General features: G+C 39.7%; 1 pseudogene; it reads left to right on the forward strand.

Moving 5' to 3' along the window:
- The first annotated feature begins 3,539 nt into the window (after positions 1-3,539).
- On the forward strand, positions 3,540-7,662 carry LOC142832468 (large ribosomal subunit protein eL32-like; annotated as a pseudogene).
- Positions 7,663-20,107: the final 12,445 nt, after the last annotated feature.

The raw sequence follows: 20,107 nt of genomic DNA on the forward strand, positions 1-20,107 counted from the left end.
AAGATCACTGTTACTTCTATAACAGAGGGAAGAAAAAGCGCTTGAGAGAATGGTAGGACCAATCCGAATTTCTTTTCTCTTCTTTGTTTTTAATGAAAATAAGGAAACAAGATAGCAGCTGTGTAAGTATTTGGATGATGGGCAGAAGCTTAGTGAAGCAAATGGGGGATGCAAAAGAGCTACATGCAGGCAGTATCAGCAATAGACAGTGGATGTGATATGGTCCTGATTACACACAGTAAACACTGAAAAATCTCTCTCACCCTTTCAGGCTCAGAGCAATCCTGTTTCACTTCCATACCATTTAAATAAGGAGAACAGACGGTTCACTGCTGTGATGATCAGTTCTAAAGTATGTTCTGCAACCTTTTTATGGTTTTTCAAGACAGAGTTTCTCTGTATATAGCTTTGGCTGTCCTGGAACTCACTTTATAAAGCAGGCTGCCCTTGAACTTAGAGACCCTCTTGCCTCTGCCTCCCAAGTGCTGGGATTAAAGGTGTGCACCACCACCCCCAGCAACCCGTGCACCTCTTACATCTCACCTTCCTCTTTCTTCCCCTCTTCCTCCTCCTTCTCCTTTGTTAGTTTCTCTATTAGATCAACAGAACAGAGAAATCCACCCAAGTTCACCATCCCCTACGTTAGTTGCCAGTTCTTGCTTCGTTCCTCTTTGAGTGTTTGCTAAAGGCCTCTTCTCCAGACTCCCACCCCAGGTTCTTTGCCTCTGAGACAAAAGACAGTTTCCTTCATTACCATTCTATAACAGACAGAAAACTCCCCATTAGGAGCCAGAATCCAGAGTTTGGAAAGCACCTAAATTGTTACATAGTTTTGTTGAATTCAGCATGAAAAGGGAAATGTTTGAAGGCAAATAAATTGCAATGAAAATTAAAAAATCCATCTTATTATCATCTCTGGAGCTCTGGCAGTGGGACAGATAGGCACACTAATTGGCATGCTTCTCTCAAACAAGCTGGGCACGCATGGGAAGAAATAAACTTCAGGATATTGGAGAATTTAAAATCTAATGAGAAAGCATCTACAGTTTAATTCATCTCATTGATGCATGCCTTGTGCAAAACATTGTGAGGGATTGGGTGAAATATGCAATTGAATGAGAACTAATCCCCATAATTAAAGAAGGAAAATGACAGGACAAGAATGAAGTATTTAATTATTTTTAGTAACCCCGACCCTACAATAGACCACACTAATCATGCTCCAAACACATCGAGTATCTTCAAATCGAGTATTTTTTGCCCAGCCATTCCAAATGCCTGTGGTATTTTTCTCTATCCTATCCATCTTTGAAATAGCTTTCCTCCCTTAAGCTGCAGCTTCCTGAGAATTTTTTTTATCTCCAGTGGGAATCAATCCCTCCTTTGTTCTTCTTGGCAACTGGGTGGTTTTCCTGCTGATCTATAGCTGTCTGCGTATGCTATCCCATTCAGAACACTTTGAAGACAGGCATTATATGTTATTCTTTTTTTTAATCATTACAGTGTGCTTCTCAGTGCTTTAGCCATAAAAAACATGTAAAATATTTTTGTGAAACTAATTTTTATCATAGGCCATCAGTCTGAAAAAGCTCAACCAAGGGAAAAATAAAACTCAAAAAAAACCTATACATAATATTTTTTCGAGAACTAGAAACATTGTCTTGGCTGGGAAATAGAAGAATTAATTATATACTGTGCCTGAAATTATTGTATTTTCTAGAAAAACCTTTCTGAGACCTTTTTAAGATAAGAAAATTGAAGACCCTAAAGCTGACAAATCAAATACCCTCAACCTCAAGGAGAAAATGTCAATCTAGGCACGGTCAAAATTCTTCTCGATGGACTGCAGTGATAGCGTTTGCATTTCAGTGCTGCCCTAACCCCACCCCCATCTGCTCCTAGCAGTGGAGAGAGACAGGAAGAGGACACCTTCATTGAGCACTTACCCTGTGCCCAGGATCGTGAAATTACTTAGCATGTATTGTCTTATTTGACAGTCACAAAAATTTTATGCCATTGGCTTACAGAGGCTTAGCAAGAAAGGAACTCTCGCGGACGGTATAGCTAGCTGGTCGTTGATAAGCTCAGCTTTCTGCCCCTAGTCTGTGTGCTGAACTAAATACTGTGGTTATAATTTTAGTTCTTTAAGAAGAAATGCCAACTGAGCCTGCTCTGTTCTTCCAGACCATGTTCTTGCTCCTGGTCAACTCTCCTCTCACCCCTCTTAGAGAAGTACAGTTTTGCAGCCCTTATATCGCTAAGTATCAGCCATTTCTTTTCTACCTTTCCCCATGATCCAAAGCTCCTCTTCTCAAAGTGCAGAAAAGGAAGTCTGTCCCTGGCCGCTCCCCACATGCCCTGGTGGATTCTCAAGGAATTATCCCTCAATACAGCCCATGATGTCTCTCTGCTTCTCTGACTCAAGTCACGAAGAAATGGGAGCTTCTTTCTTACTCCAACCCTCCAAATTCCTACCCCTCCTTCCCCTGTTCTTCACCAGTGACTTTCTATCTGTTGGATTTTTCACATTTGACTCTTGCAGCATTTGACAACTAGACCTGGCAAATGCTTCTCTTCCACTGCATTTTAAACTGTGGAACAATCGTGGGAAAGTTTGGGGTGAGAAGTGAGTTACAGTGGGAATTACTGTTCTCCACAGTAAATATCTGTAACCAAGAATGAACGATGACAGAGTGAAAAACGATGGCATTTGAACAATTCTGACACCTTAGTTCAGGAGAAGCCAGGTGATGGGATAAGAATTTGATGAGGGAAAAACAAGGAATTTCAAAATGGGTGACTGGGAACAGGGTCACAGCTCAGAGGACAGGTAAGTGCAAGCTGATGAGAGAACACAGAGACCAGGAAAGCAAGGAGTCATGGTTTGGTGCTTGTGATGGCTGATGGCAAAGGGAATCTCAGAATATACAGAGCTGTTGCAAGAGAAGGGCACAGATTCATATTCAAGAGTGAGGAATATGGAAGGCCAGCCAACGTACTTGTACCTGAGAAAATCATCTGCAACACTTTAGCTCCCACATAAGGAATTTAAAACAAGTTTTGCTCAAAAAACCTTCAGTAGCATGAGTGGGAGTTTAATAAGCCAATCCCGTCAAGCACATTTTATGTGGATTAAAGTCATTTAATTGGCCACATTATTAAATCATACATAGATAGAACCACACATAGGCTAACAAAAATCCTTTGTTTAAAACAATATCTTTCTTAAACCTAAAAGATAAAAAATATATCCAAGTAAGTTTTATATTTAGTCAAGGTAAAGTCAAAAGGTCACACACATTAGACCTTTAAGGCTACGCTCAAGCCTTTAGTAGCTGGATAGCACATTGAACTTCTGAGCAGACTACATTTTGAAAAATTAAACTGTTTATCTTTTATTTCATATCATATATGTATACATATTAAATAAGTTAATAGAAAATGCTATGATAAAATATCTTCACAAAATCAATTTAAGGCAAAAGGGTTTATTTTGGCTTATAGCTCCAGAGGGATACAGCTCATCATGAAGGGAAAACATGAATGCATGCTATCAGGTAAGGAGCTGGTCACATTGCACTCACAGTCTGGAAGCAGAGAGTGAACATAAAATGGAACCAGGTTATACAGCCTGAAGACCCACCTCCAGTGACACACATGCTCCACCAAGGTTAACTGCCTTAACATTCCACACCCATTCCAAACAATACCAACAACTAAGGGCTACATATTCAACTACATCTTTATATGAAAATACACACACATACTACACATGCAAACACACCACACACATACACAAAACGCATGCCACATACATACATATTACACATGAACATACACCACATACATATATAACACACATACACATATACCACACACATGCATACCACACATGCACATATACATGCATATGACACACACATACAGACCACGTACATACCACATGTGCATGCACACATCATATACTACATATACAAACATACTCTGTGTGGGAATTGCCCTCTGTATGCTGTGAATACCATTAGTTAATAGAGAAACTGGCTTGGCTTCTTCCTTGTCGCTACCTGCTAGGTGGCTGCCATCTCCTTTGCGGCATCATAGCTGTCCTCCAGCCTCTGGTGAAGCCCAAGATCGTCAAAAAGAGTACCGGCACCAGTCAGATCGATATGTCAAGATTAAGCGAAACTGGCAGAAACCCAGATGTAGTAATTGGGGCAGCGGGGCTGCATCCCCAACACCCCAGCCGCCTGCTCGGCCAGCTTATGCCCCAAAATAATTACACAGACACTGTATTCATTTAATCACTGCTTTAGCTCTAGCCCTTACTGGTTAATTCTGATATCCCGATCAACCCATTTCTAATAATCTGTGAGCACCGGTCTTACTGGGAAGATTCTAGGTCGGAGCTTCATCGCTTGTATCTGCCCGGGAGCGGGGCATGGCGTCTCTCTGAGGCGTCTGCTCCCGAGAGGAGAGCTGTCGAGTCTGAGCTCACTTCCTCTTCCTCCCAGCATTCTGTTCTGTTTACTCCACCTACCTATGTCCTAACCAATAAAATGGGCCAAGGCAGTTCCTTTATTAGCCAATGACCTTCCTCCATCATTTCCCCTTTTTCTGTTTAAACAAAAAAAAGGCTTTAACTTTAACATAGCAAAATTACATATAATGAAACAGTTATCAAGTAAAAGTTACAATAATCTTTATCATAACTAAGGAAAACTATAACTATAACTAACTATTCTTAACTCCATCAAAGACTCCAGAAAGATACAATACTACCTAAGCAAACAAGAAAAAAGCAACTTTTAAAACTCTAGAAATGACAGAGACACCTCGCTGCCTGGACAGTCACCCAAAGTTCCTCTGTACCGTTGGAGCATCCATCTTCAGCCTTCAGGCCCATGGTATCCAGCAGACATTTCCATAAAGCAGGAAAATTCAAAGTCAGTTCAGTCACTATCTGTTGTGTCCTGCAGAATGTCTCGCAGACTCTTTCATGAATCAGGAACCCTGAAAGATCATCTCACCTTAGGCAAGTTTAGTAGTCCTCTTTCTGTGGGTTCTCTGTGTCCAGTTTATGCAATAGTCCAGGCAAGAGCAGTTTCTTGCCCAAATGGCTATCAAACTCCATAAGGATCCTCTTCTATGCCCATCTTCCTCTTGAAGTAGATTGGTGCTGCCAGGAGCAGAGTGTCTCATTGTCATGAAAAGTCCTAAGTTATTAAAACATTAAATGTCCTATTCTGTAATCTTTGAAAGACATGAAGAATGTCTATCTAAAATATATCTACGCACATGTAGAAAATATTAACTAACATGACTACAAGCTTTACTATTATCAATGATTATCCATTAACAACCTATATTTCCTAATTATACAGTACATATTTAAATGAACTACACAATCACAATACCTTAATCAAAATCAGAAACACTTATACATATAACAAAATTGACCTTAAATCTCTATCAATAAAGCAAAATCTATACTAATGCAAATTATTCATATATATATATCATATCCCCCTTTAAATGTAAAAGAATGTTTATAAATCATATTTGCAAACATGGGCGCAGTTTTTTCTCTCCAAACTGCTTCCTGCTGAATGGGGGCGTCGTTAATTAGGCCTTTCATGGTATAACCTGTGTGCTAGTTTCATCTCAGTTGGCAGTTGAGCAAAGCAATTTTCTGAAGATGTTCACAGCAACCCTTCAGGAGGGCATGGTCCTGAATGCAATCCACAAGGTCTGATCCTCTGTGAAAACAAAAGAAGACCCTCTCCAAAGCATCATATCCTTAGACCCAAATTCTGAAATCATACCCTCATGATATCCGTTCTGGTTCTGCTTGGCAGCCCATATAATGAAATGTCTCTCTGTACTTAGCTCCTTCACAGTCAAAAATTTTAAAGAAAACACAATGTACATAATCCAGACTCTCTGTGAATTTTCCATTTTTACGTGGCTTATTTTTCTTTATTTCTTTTAATCTCTTAACTATCTGTATTCTGTCTCTTTAAAGACTTTACCTTTTTTTTTAAAACCATTAACTTTATTCTCTATATTCTTTTTCTTCTCTCTCCCAAGCCTACGTACATTCATCCAACAGTGTGACTCATTTAGTGGTCTGAATCTGTCCTATTGTGAATCTGCAGTTTTTTACTATCCAGGAGCACTTTTGATTTGCTCCTTTAAATCACTAGGTGCTTAAGAATCTAAGCTGTGACATTCCTAGGTTAACTTTTTGCTTTTTGAGCGCATATCTTTGACCTGGAATAACCCTGTAGACCAGGCTGTCTTTGAACTCTCAGAGATCCGCCTGTCTCTGCCTCCCAGGCATTGGGATTAAAGGTGTTTGCTACTACACCTTGAAGTCACAGAGGTTTACTTTAAGAATTTTAACTTTTAGTCTGCATATATTTTTAACACACTTTAAACCATTCAGAAATTCTCTGTCTTTGAATCTCTCTTTACTGTATATCTCTCTTTTTCTGACCACATGAGTCTTTAATTTACCAAGCAATCTCAGTAGGACTAAAGGTGTGGCTTTGCCGGCTAGATGTAGCCCATTCCTTAGCTTTCTGCCATTCCAACCTTGTGGCTGAGGTACTGGCTGTAGCCATATTTATAAGAGTCAGAGTTTGCCCTGACAGGACAGCCCAGAAAGCTGGCATTTTTAACGGTGCAGCTTTTTTCCTGCTACGGCTGAAAACCGAAAAGCATGTGTTCAGCTTTTCATCAACACCGTTTAAGTGTTTTGTGGCAGGACCTCTTAATGAGCTGCACGCTTTGCAGCTAAAGCTGAGTCAGGAAGCCTCTCTTAGATGAGGCGCTTGCTTGCCTCTGGCAAGCAGAGTAGACCCGAGAGAGTGCTGCTACCAAGAAACAATGCACAAAGCTGTCATTTTGTTCTAGAATTACTTCCCAAGCTGTCTCAGGCTTTATGTGGAAGCAGTTGTCCACATGGGCGCCATTTGTAGTAATATGGGCGTGGCGGGGCTGCGTCCCCAACACCCCAGCTGCCTGCTCGGCCAGCTTATGCCCCCAAATAATTACACAGACACTGTATTCATTTAATCACTGCTTGGCCCTTTAGCTCTAGCTCTTACTGGCTAATTCTGATATCCTGATCAACCCATCTCTAATAATCTGTGAGCACAGGTCTTACCGGGAAGATTCATAGTGTGTGTCTGCCTGGGAGCGGGGCATGGCGTCTCTCTGAGGCGTCTGCTCCCGAGAGGAGAGCTGTCGAGTCTGAGCTCACTTCCTCTTCCTCCCAGCGTTCTGTTCTGTTTACTCCACCTACCTATGTCCTAACCAATAAAATGGGCCAAGGCAGTTCCTTTATTAGCCAATGACCTTCCTCCATCACCCAGAGGTATTGACAACAGGGTGCGGCGAAGATTCAAGGGCCAGATCCTGATGCCCTTGGTTACATGAGCAACAAGAAAACCAAGCATGTGCTGCCTAGTGGCTTTCGGAAGTTTCTGGTCCACAACGTCAAGGAGCTGGAGGTGCTGCTGATGTGCACAAGTCTTACTGTGTGAGATTGCTCACAATGTTTCCTCCGAGAACCGAAAAGCCATCGTAGAAAGAGCAGCACAGCCGGCCATCAGAGTCACCAATCCCAACGCCAGGCTGCACAGAGAAGAGAAGGAGTAGATGGCTTGCGTGCACGTTTTATTTGTGTTTAAATAAAACCACAAAAACTGCAAAAAAAAAAGAAAGAAAGAAAAAAGGAAGAAACTGGGTTGGCCTAATAAGGTAGAGGAGATGTAGGTGGGGAAAATTAAATTGAATGCTGGGAGAAGGGAGGAGAAGTTAAGGAGAAGCCATGTAGCCCTGCTGGAGCTAGGCAGAGCTTTACGCGGTAAGCCACAACATGTGGTGATACACAAATTACTAGAAATGGGTTAAATTAATATGTAAGAGCCAATAATAAGCTAGAGCTAATGGGCCAAGCAGTGATTTAAATAATTTAAATAATATAGTTTCTGTGTGGTTATTTTGGGAGTCTGGGTGGCCAGGAAACAAACAAACAGCCTTCTACAACACATACTCTACACACGTACACCACTCACATATGCAGATCACAAATACCACCCCCCCACACACAAAACACCACATCATGTGTGTATTACACACATACACAGGTATGCATGTTTGTACATACCTATCCAATTCCTGTTAATTTGCTTTTTCTTAATTTGGATATCTATAAGTTTAACTGATTCTCTGACTCTTAATACTCTTCCCCTTCACACTGAAGAGAGCCATTGGAGTCCATCTGCTTAGAATCCTGTTGAGGATTGAGAAATTTCTGACTTTACCTCTTCAGACAAACGTGTCAGGGTTTGTCAGCCTTTCATAATTCTTTTCGTAATTTTCTTGGTCCAGAATATCATTCTCTTTCTCTCTGTCTTCTTGGTTGGCCCTGAAATTCTCTATATTTCAGTTCAGGTTTTACAATGACTATGAAATAAAATTTGGCATCCTGTTGGTCCATTTCCCCCACCACCCTGTCCTTTGTCTGAAGGTGTTTCCATTGCTTTGCAGAACATGCTATGAGTAAAATGCCTCTCTCTGAAGCCTCTGAGCCTTTCCATGAGAACACAGCTTAATTAGTGCCAATAAAAATGTGTTACTAAGTCTCTTTTATACCCACTATACTGTGCGTCTCCTGAGAACAAAAATGACATCTTTTCTTATTGTATTTGCTCTAATTCAGGCAGTGCCTGTCTCCCAGAAGGGGGCTGACAAACCCTTGTGGAGGACATCTGTGACTCCCAGGGATGTCATCTGTGGTGATATTTTGTTTGTGATCTAGCAAATAAAGCTTGCATAAAGATCAGAGTGCAGAGCCAAGCCACTAGGTAGCCATAGAGGCTAGTCAGTGGTAGGGCATGCCTTTAGTCACAGCATTTAGAAGGCAGGGGTAGGTGGATCTCTGAGAGTTCAAGGCTACCCTGGGCTACACGAGATGGATCCAATCCCAAAGAGAAACAGAGACAGGTGGTGATGGCTCAGACCTTTAACCCCAGTGCTTGAGAGCCTCATGCCTTTAATCCCAGCACTAGGAAGGGGAAAACAGGAAGGGATATGGCTGGATGGAGAGAGGAATATGAGCGGGGAAGAGACATTCACTCAGGGCATTCAGTCTGAGGACTTGTAGAGACAAGATATCCATTCGGTCTGAGGAGTTCACTGAGGTAAGAACTCGTGGCTGGCTGCTCTGCTTCTTCTGATCTCTCAGCTTTCACGCCCTAATACCTGACTCCAGGTTTTTATTGTTAAGACCAATTAGAGTTTGTGCTATACCAGATTCACTTCACTGCACAGTGCTAAGAATATAACATTCCACCTTTTCCAATTGGCTTTCTCATCTGGTCAACAGAATATCATTTTCTAATTATTTTAGTAATTGAAATGATTCTCTATAATGTAGCATAATATTAGTTTGTAGGCTTGCCTATGTTAGCATGTGAACTTCCAAGTTTGCAGCTGAGAATGTTATAGGGCATATTTCCTACCAGTGAATTTCTCCCAAGGGTCAGTTTTTTTTCCCCACACCTCTTTCTTCCAGGAGCCATTTGACAATGTCCCATCTGGTGGGTGGGGACAGTATTTGTTATTGGTAGTCCAAAGTAAGAGGGCAGAAATGCAACCTGTTTCATTTAATACACAGGAAAGTCCCACGTAGTAAAGCATTGTCAAGAATGCCAAGCTCTAACAAGCTTGCTTAAAATTTAAAAAATGGTAGTAGGGGAAAGACTCTGAGTGTATTTGACACTATGCAATTGTCAGGATTTTAGCTATTTGCCTAGGAGTTGAGAGCATCTTATTGACTTTCTTGTAACTTTTGAAATAATGCCCAGGCTTTTACAATATAAATGTGCTTGCTCACTCTCTGTACGGTTTTTCAGAAGCAGTCATCATGTATGACATTTTCTCTGCTTTCCTTTCCTTCTAGGTGTCTAGTGAGTTTACACGTCCCTGTGTCCCAAATACTAGATAGGGTTTTGTGACTAACCAGCCTTATGACTAGAAGTGGTATATGTGAGTTCCATGCCAGAGCATTTAATGGCTGGTGCAGGCTGTCTAGTGTTATCTTGCTCTGGTTCAGTGACTGGAGAATCAGCGACTGACATGGAAACAGAGCAGAATCAGCCAGGATTCCAGGGTTTTGTCCAGTCCATGATTGTCTATAGCTGGGCCTAAGCCAACATAAGTGTTGCTATACCCAAAGTCAACCTTCCTCTAGACTATACTATTTCAGTGGGAGAGTGGCTCATAATGGAGCTTAAAGGACTAGTTTGATTATGATTTTATATAAAAGGGAACAACACTGGCTATGCTGAGCACCTTAATAGTCAATTTGAGTAGTCACTGATGTTGCAAGGAGGGGGCCGCTTTTTCTTTCCAGCTGCCCGGCTAGCTTACACCCGAAATAACCACACAGAAACTGTATTAATTAAATTAATGTTTGGCCCATTCGCTCTAGTTTCTTTGTTTTTTTTTTGTTGTTGTTTGTTTGTTTTTTGTTTGTTTTGTTTTTCGAGACAGGGTTTCTCTGTAGCTTTGGTGCCTGTCCTGGAACTAGCTCTTGTAGACCAGGCTGGCCTCGAACTCCCAGAGATCCGCCTGCCTCTGCCTCTGCTGGGATTAAAGGTGTGTGCCACCACCGCCCGGCTAGCTCTAGTTTCTTATTGGCTAACTCTTATATTAATTTAACCTATTTCTATTTATCTGTGCATCGCCACGTTTTTACCTGGTAAAATTCCTAGTGTTTGTCTTTGGCAGATCCATGGTGTGTCTCTTTCTCTTTCTGTTTTCTTCCTCTCAGAATTCATTTCCATCTTCCCTGCCTACGTAAGTTCTCCTCTATCAACAGGCCCAAAGCAGTTTCTTTATTAACCAGTGAAAGCAATGCAAAGACAGAAGGACGGCCTATACCATTCTGGAATATAACAGATACTTTGAAGTATTTTAATCCCTTGGGTCTGGACAGAAGGCTCAGTGGATAAGAGCACTGGCTGTTCTTGCAAACTTAATTTGATTCCCAGCACCCGTGTGGCAGTTGATAACTGTCTGTAACTTGAAGTTCAGAGGTTCTGAGAGGCACTCTTTGGGCACCAGATACTCACCTACAATGGTGGTACACAACCATAAATTCAGGCAGAATCCCATACACATGAAAGAAAAATAAATTATGTAAAATATATTTTAATCTCTTGTTGAGGGAATATAGGTAAAGAAAATTATTGACCTTTGCTTCTAACAGTATCTTTATGATGTGAGAAGTGATGTATATGAATATGTTTTTATTGCCATTGGTTAATAAAGAAGCTGATTTCAGCCAATGGTTTAACAGAGTAAAGCCAGGCTGAAAGAGAAAGAGAGAGAGAGAGTAGGCAGAGTCAGAGAGACTCCATATAGCCATCCACAGTAGACAAATGTGCTGGAACTTTTCCAGTAAGTCACAGCCATGTGGTGATACACAGATTAATAAGAATGGGTTAATTTAAGATATAAGAGAAAATAAGGCCAGAAATATGCTTAAGCTGTTGGCCAAACAGTATTGCAATTACTACAGATTTCTGTGTGATTATTTTGAGTCAGGGTGGTTGGGAAATAAACTAGTGGCCCGTGCCAACATCTCTGTTCAATTATGACAAGCATTTGACAGAAGCATTTTGTCATATAGAAGACACACCATCCACCAATTAATTTAAATCATATGCACCAATTCTTGAAAACCACTTGAGCTTACTGACCCCAAGTCTCCTCTCCATGCTGGTTGGAAATTCCCAGGGGATGCATCAAGATCTTTTGCTCCCTGGGAAATGCCTGGGTTAAATTAGTTATGCGTCGCAGAGCATTTTCTGTCACTGCTCAGTAAGTCTGGTTTTGCAAAGCTTGCCCTCTTGAGGACGAACAGCTTCAGTCCACCTGGATAATAAATATACAGAAGTCTCCTGATGCCTTTAGAATTACTGATTGATGAGGACTGGGCTCTACCAAGACAGGAAGGTCAGGGAGTGTGAGATCAGTTCTCTGAGTTGGCGTCTGGAATCTGCCATCTCATGTCTACCATTGCAGGGTTCAAGAGTCCATATTAAAGGGCTGTTAACTGCTTTAATCTGTGCACATGGTTTAAAATAATATGTTCTGCAATGTAAATATTCAGATAAAGTGACCTGATATTATCTCCAGAGATTCTGAACCATTATCTACAATAATTTCTTCACAGTGATGCTTACATTATTGAGTCAAACTATTGTAATTATTAGAGTGAATACATGCTTTATGAGCTCGAATCTCAAAATAAATTTGAAACAGATAAATCTAATAGCTTAAGACTGGACTACAACCCTCTTTGAAATAAGCCTGCCAGATCGTTTGTTCTTTACATGGGCCTGCATCATATCAAGCCGTCAAAGTCATGCAAATATTGACATCTTCTCAAATGATATTTTCAAAAGATTTGCATGGGAAAGAGGTATCTTTGCATTTTTTTCTCTAACCTTTTCCACTTATCTTTCAAATATCCAGGCAATTGAATAAACATTGCAGTTTTAAAACTTGATGTGGAATTTGTATTGCAGATAAAATTCAAACTGATTCAAAATTATTTTGGTGGCTCCATAGAAGAGAGCCAATTTAATATGAGAATGAATCATAACAATGGCTTTGTACGTTCTCGAGAAATTATGTCAAGGAGCTCCGTGCAGAGTGGTTTAAAAACCATTTTACCAGCATCCACAATTGTAAGGCCTCCACACAGAACACGGATATAAAATGGAGCATCTTAAACTGTGAAGATAATATTGTGTTTAGCTCAGTAATGCCAAAACTATTAGATTATCTGGTACACTGTAGAATCAAAAGGCAACAAATAAACTTGTCCAAACTGGCTATAATTTTATTTACAGTTTACTAAGTTCTGTAGCCGAACTGACACAAATTGTGTGAAATCAGCATAGAATTTAAATTGAATGAATAGATTTTTTTAGAAAAATGGCTCAGTGCTTTAGAAGCATTTGTGACACAGTTGTGGGGATAAAAATTCAGATTTCAGCACACACAGAAGAAGCCAGGGAATGAACATGCCTACCTATAACTCCAGCTGTGAGGTGGGAAGACACAGGAGAATTGCTGGGGCATGTTGGCTTCCAACCTCGCTGAGAAAATGCAAACGCCAGGTTTACAGAGAGACCTTGCCTCAAAGGTACAAGAAGAAAGCAACAAAGGAAGACATCTGATATTGTCTTCTGGGAATAAACACACACACACACACACACACACAAATAAACAAAAATTTAAAGTTTTAAAATTAAATGGTTAAATAAGAATATATATCCTCTGAAAAATTATCGAAAGATTTAATTGTTTAATGCATTTGAAATATTGAATGCACTTATAATTACTTGAAATTACGTTAATAATAGAGGAACTTCTCTCCTTTTATTCCTATTCATATCTCATATTCTAAACACTTAAAGAAAATAAGAGATTATTAATTTAAACAGAATTTCATAAAGAAAACACACTTACTTATACTTGACAGGGAGCACAGTGCTGGGCATCTAATAGCTTCTCAATTTGAGAATGATTTTTAGCACATTTGTACACTTTTATAGTGTATTATACATTCATGGAAATATCTCATAAACACCACTTTGTGGAAAACAAGACATATACCTCAGTTTCAGTAAATCTGAGAAAATGAGAAATTGAAGACTATGCCCTCTGAGATCAAACAAGAGGCAGCAGAATCAGAAACTGACCTCAAGACACTCTAAACCCTGGACCCTGGTGCTACTTAAAGAATACAAAGGTGGTCTATAGCTAAAGCTGAGATGTAAACTCAGGTCTTGGAGTAAAGTCTTAGATTCATTTAATATTCACCTATCAAATACCTATGGAGCACCTTCTACAAAGATGATGCATGTTTCTGTCGCTATAGTAATGAGGTTAGGGTGCCTGTATTTTCCTCACAGCTGGAGAGTGGGGTATGGAGTCTCAAATGTATTTGTAATGCAGGACCACGGGTGCCTCTTAAGGGGGAGAAGTGAACATCCAGGACAACTCAGACAAGTGGATAAAGCTGGTGTTATCCAATGCCAGAGTTAGGCTATTATAAGATGGATGAAAAGGGGTATGAAAGGAAGAGTTTTGTGTAAATCCCTGGGATCCACGGGGAAAGAAAAACATTTAACTAGAGTAAGGATTGGTAGAAATAGAATGAGTAAGAAAGAGCCTGTAATAAAAGCATAGCTTTCTTACAAAATGTAGTCCTCAAACAGAGTTGTATGGACAACCACTGACCAGTTTCTTTCTCTTTCTTTTAACCTAACTAGATTTTGGTTGATATTTAATGTGTACATTTTGATGGATTTCTATATATGCATGCATTTGTAATGCTGTTACCCAAATCAAAGCATTAAAGATCTCCATTTGTATTCAAATTGTTCCTGTGTTTGTTTACATTTGTAATTCTTACAAGTGTTTTGGGTTTTGTAAGAACATTTCACGTAACACCAATCTCTTCACATGTATCTCAGGGTGCACACAACTGTGTTGTTGCCTGTCAACGTGAAAGTCCTGAGACTGTAATCCTCTTTGAGGAAGAGGAGAAAACTCTTCTGTACATCTGTCTTCGCAATTAAGTATTAAATTTGACAACAAAACAGCAAATGATAAAAATGAAGAAGGGACATTATATCAAGTTAAAGCTTTTATACAACACAGAAAACAAAATCATAGAAAGGTAGTCTAGCTAATGGGAGAAACATTTGCAATCTCTTCAATAAAGGTTTAGTACCCAAAATATCCAAAAATTTCTAACAACTTAACCCAGTTAAACACGGGGGATGACTTAAATAGTTATCTTGTCAAAAAGAATACACAAATAGTCACCAGGCAAGTAAAAAGCTGTGCATTTGTACTAACCATCAGGCAAATGCAGGTAGAACATATTGAGATATGACACCACACCTCTTAGAATAGGTATTAGTAAACTTAGCGAAAACCTCTGTTGACAGATAAAGAGAAAACAAGGTCAGGTTGAGATGGAAACATCTTCCCTACTCTCTAACTTGACTAGTGACAGAAGGAACTATTCCAATTGCTGCGGAAGAAAAGGCACCCATGGCCCTTCCCAGCTCTAAATGCTAGGAAGTTCAGTCACACCATGCCAGGCATGATGTGACTGCTTGTGCAATCGTGGCAAGGCTGTTGTGGGAGTAACCAACTAGGCCACAACTGGAGGTCTGCTCTATAGATGGAAACTCATGTGTATACTGTAAAACCAGTCAAAGACATATGGCTGAGAAAGTCACAGGCCCTAATTGGAAGCTTACTACTGTTTAGTTAAATAGATGTAGTGTAAAACTGCCTTCTAAATATTTGTCTTTACACCCATAGAAACAATGTGATGAGGATGTAACCTTCATATATTATGGCTATGAAAGTGGAATGTTGCATTTATTTGGCAAAACTTTATGTTTATTCCAAAAACTAAAAACAGAACTACTATATTATCTGTCAATATTATTTCTTGGTATGTATGCACAAATATCAGATTTAGGAACTTAACACAATGAGTACCATTTTGTTCATTGTGGCACTGCTCACATTATGTCATGTGCAGCATGACTAATATTAACCATGGCATGAAGATAACCCAAATTTCCAAGAAAAAAATGGCTAAATAAAAAAAATGTGATTAATGCATACATGGAGTATTATTTGCTGAACAAAAATAGAAACCGCCTCCAATAAGCCAGTCAGGGAAGAGTGGTTCTACATGTTACCACCTATACGAAGTACCTAAAATAAACTTACAAAAACAGAGACTAGAACATTTACAGCGGGGGGAGAGAGAATTGGAAGTTACTGCCCAATAGTATCATGTTTCATTTACATGAGATGAACTGCCAGTGAGGGCTTTAGTTATTTTGGGGGTTTTGAGATTATATTTGCAATTTCCCCCTTCCCTTTCTTCACTCTGAAACTTCCCATGTACCTCGTCCCAGTCTCCTTTCTTGGGAACTGCAGGTACAGCTACCCTTGGAAGCTATACTCCACAAACACTTTAAAAATTTACTTTATTTTTAAAAAATTATGTGTGTATACATATTTGCATGTATGTATATGTGTTTGTACGCATGTGTTCATGTTTTTATGTATTTATATGTGTGGATTTGTGTGCGTGTGTGTATGTGTCTATTAATGCGTGTATCTTTGAGTATGTGTGTTAGTGTGTGCATATCTGTGTGTGTATATTTGTGTATATTGTTTATATATTTCTGTGTTCATGTGTGTGTATGTATGTGTTAGTATGTATATGTGCGTTGGTGTGGATGTGAGTGTGATCTGTGTTTATATGTATGTTTGTATGTTATGTGTTTAAACATGTGAATATATGCAAGTGGCTTAAGAAGCCAGAGGAAGGAGTCAGATGTTAAATTCCCAAAGCTGCAAGTTTTATAGGCAAGTTTTTGCTCCACATGGGATCTTGGTGACCCTACAAGAGCAAAAGTGCTCTTAACTGTGGAGCATTGTTCCAGTCTCTTAAAGTCACTTTAAATTCTGCAGTCCTATACAGCCTCCTCTCACAGTCCCATCTTCCTGTAGACAGCATAATGCTTATTTTCAGGAATTATTACACTGGGGGAGATACCTGGTACAATAAAGGGCAAAGTGTCATACAGAAAGGCAGGGTGTGGATGAGTCTAGAGACTCAACAAGGAAACTGTCGTACCTTTATCTTGCAGCCAGGTTTATATCTCTCACATAAGAGTCTAGAAAATACTTTTCAGGAGAACCTGAACAGCCAAAGAGAAACCTACATACATTGACATGAAATGAGCGCCAGTAGCTGAGCCTCACTTATTTATCCTACAGTGGAACGTACAACCTGTGGCATTGACAGAGAATGAACAATGAACTAGCTGGGCCTCACCTAGCTATTCTACAGTGAAATGTACAACCATTGGCATTATTTACCAGTGTTCCAATTGATGACACTGTCCTACCTTTGAACATTAATAATAACTTCTCATGTAGAACTCAAAGACAATAAAGATGAAAGGACTTAGGGCTTGGACTCAATAACTAAGAATGCCTGTCACTGTTGCAGAGGGACCAGGTTCAGTTACCAGCACCTACATGGCACATCACAACCATCCACAACTCTAGTTCCAAGGCATATGACCTTCTCTTCTGACCTCTTGGGCACCAGGCACACAAGCAGTGCACGCATGTGTGTTCAGGTCAAATATATACACATAAAGTTTTAAAATCTTAAAAACAAATTCAATATGAAAAACTCTCCAAAAAATAAGAGATGTAGTGATTAAGACAAATATATTAAAAGAGAAAACATGTTTGGGAAAGATGGGGTAAAGGTTGTTTGTTTAAAAGGACTCTACTTTCAGTAAAAAATAAAAAAAAACAAAGTAGAGTTCTAGGAAGTAATGCAGTTACAGAAGAAAACTGTTTATGAAGTAGTCTAGAAAAAAGAGACTAAACACATAACTAGCTTTGTGAATGTGGATTATTTTTGCAAAGACTATCTACTACTTTCCCCCACAAAGAGTGGCGGATACTTCACTCTGCTAGTGCTGGGCTGCAGTCATGAAGCTTTCTTGTAGGAAGAAGAGAAAATATCCTGGCACAAGACAAATGAGGAATGTGTGGAGCAGATAAACCTAATCAGCCTATACTAAGCTGCCACAGCCAAGCCATGCAGGGCCCCAGACAACTGGAGCCTGGTGAACAAGTAAACAAGAACTGTTTTATAAACAACGCTAAGCTCTGAGAAATTTGCTGTACAACATTATCTCAGCAATCACTAAGACAAAAAAAAATCCTAAACAAACAAACTTTAAAAAAATGATAGATGCAAGTTAATTATTAGCTGAAAAGCATTTCAAAGAGAGAAAATCAGGAATGTAAAAGGTAAGGTGTAAGAAATTATATAATCTAAGGAATATTCTAGAAATTCTGTATCTAAAATCCTCTACCAAGAGTCCTGTGACAATCTTGTGAGAATGATTGAATTGAGGCATGTTTAGGATTTTAATATAGCACACCTCTGGTTTCTCTCGGTTTTTTATTTTACCTTTTACGGTCTGAATAAGATCTGCTTTAGTGGGGATCTTTTTGTATTCATTGGACTTGTCTGTGGGACATTTCCAGCAAGGATTAATCTACCCTGAATGTGGGTAATGCTGTTTCATAGGCTGTTGCCCTAAATGTAATGAAGAATGGCAAGCAGTCAGTTAGCACCAGCCCACCCTCTCCCTTTGTTTTTTGACCACCACAATGTGAGCTATCCATCATGGCTTCCTTGTCATATTGACTGAAACCTCTGAACATGGCAACCAAAATAAGTCAGTTTTTCCCTCAATTTGTTGCTGTTGGATATTTAGTCACAGCAATAAGAGTAGAAAACCTGACTAATACAAACCCATGATACAAAAAGATCTACATTAAAGCTTTTTTTATTTCAGAACATCAAGGATAAAGAAAATCATTAAATCTGCCCCCATCAATGCCCGAGGTGGGTGAGAGAGCAGGCCCTGTTGTCATAAGAGTGGGAAAGCCAACCCTGAACCCCACCAGCTGTGACACTTGGGAAAACTGGCCCTGCACCTCCTCAGACAGCACGACAGAGCCAACCCTATTAGCACAGGTGTGGGTGAACCAGCCCCAAAATTGTGAGCATGGAAGCACAAGAAAGGTGTCTTCATTATCCATCTGTCTTGTGGTAGCATGTGCAAGGGACAATTGTCCCCGCCATGTCCATCAACACCTGGCTCTCTGGTCATAAAAGCAGGAGAGCCAACAGTATTTGCACAGTTGTTGGTGAACCAGCTCCGAAGTTGTCAACATAGGAGAGCTGTCCCTGTTTCTCTCATCTGGTGGATCAACCACATACTGACCCTACAGTTGGCCAGGCTCAGTCCCCATCTATGACCTGCTGGAGCACATGAAGGGCCCTGACCAACAGACCTGAAGCTACTCCACAACAAAGCAACAACATGATATCCAAGAAGAGTCCAAATGAGGGTCCAGAATCGATAGTGTAGTAGAAACCAGAGGCTTCAAATCATATCAATAAATTTTTGCAATGAACACTTGCAAGTAAAATATATGGGCCGGGCGGTGGTGGCGCACGCCTTTAATCCCAGCACTTGGGATACAGAGGCAGGTGGATCTCTATGAGTTCAAGGCCAGTCTGGGCTACAGAGTGAGTTCTAGGACAGAGAATCCCTGTCTCGAAAAGCAAGCAAACAAACAAACAAAAAATTTTAAATGTTGTTAGTCTAAAAAACAAAACCTTCCAGAGACTGCCAAAGCAGTATATGCAAATGTACTAAGCAGAATGGTGCTGTACTTAGACAAATGCTCAAAGGAGGAGTTAAGTAAGTAAATGCCTCTGTGTTTAATATAGAACCTATAAATGTGTGGTCTAGAATTACATAAACGCAGACACACACATTAGTCCCACTGTCTAGTGCCATAAACTATACCCATACTCACACCTTCATAGAGACATCTACATAAACACGAGGACCTGCCCATGCAATTGAATGTGTACATGAATCTTCCATAACCTGAGTTACCTGTGATGCCTCATTCTCTTTATATGATTGGTAAGAACAGAAATTCTTTACTGTGCAGTCTCCCTCCCAAACTGCCATAGCTCTAATTTAACAGTGATTAAATAACTGTACAAATCCAATTGAGATGCATTCTACATTATAGCTAGACTGTATGCCAAACCATGAAGGTTATCAGAAATATCCAAAGCCTGGAAATGTGTTAGGAATAAAAAGTTTTAACACATAGATTAAACTTACTGTGGTATCCTAAATGGGACACAGAAACAGAAAAGAAAACAACACATTAGGTTAAATATAAGTAAGTATACTTAAAGTATGGTCTTCAGATAATTGTATAAACACTGATTCATTTCTTATGGCTAATACATCATTATGAAATAATAACAACAGGGTGACTAGTATGGAATAGGTTGGCTGATATCTACATACATTTTTTAAAGTTTCATACCACTGAAGAATTAAAAGTTTATTAG

The sequence above is a fragment of the Microtus pennsylvanicus genome, chromosome 1 (assembly GCF_037038515.1).
Source record: "Microtus pennsylvanicus isolate mMicPen1 chromosome 1, mMicPen1.hap1, whole genome shotgun sequence".
In the NCBI taxonomy this organism is placed as follows: domain Eukaryota; kingdom Metazoa; phylum Chordata; class Mammalia; order Rodentia; family Cricetidae; genus Microtus; species Microtus pennsylvanicus.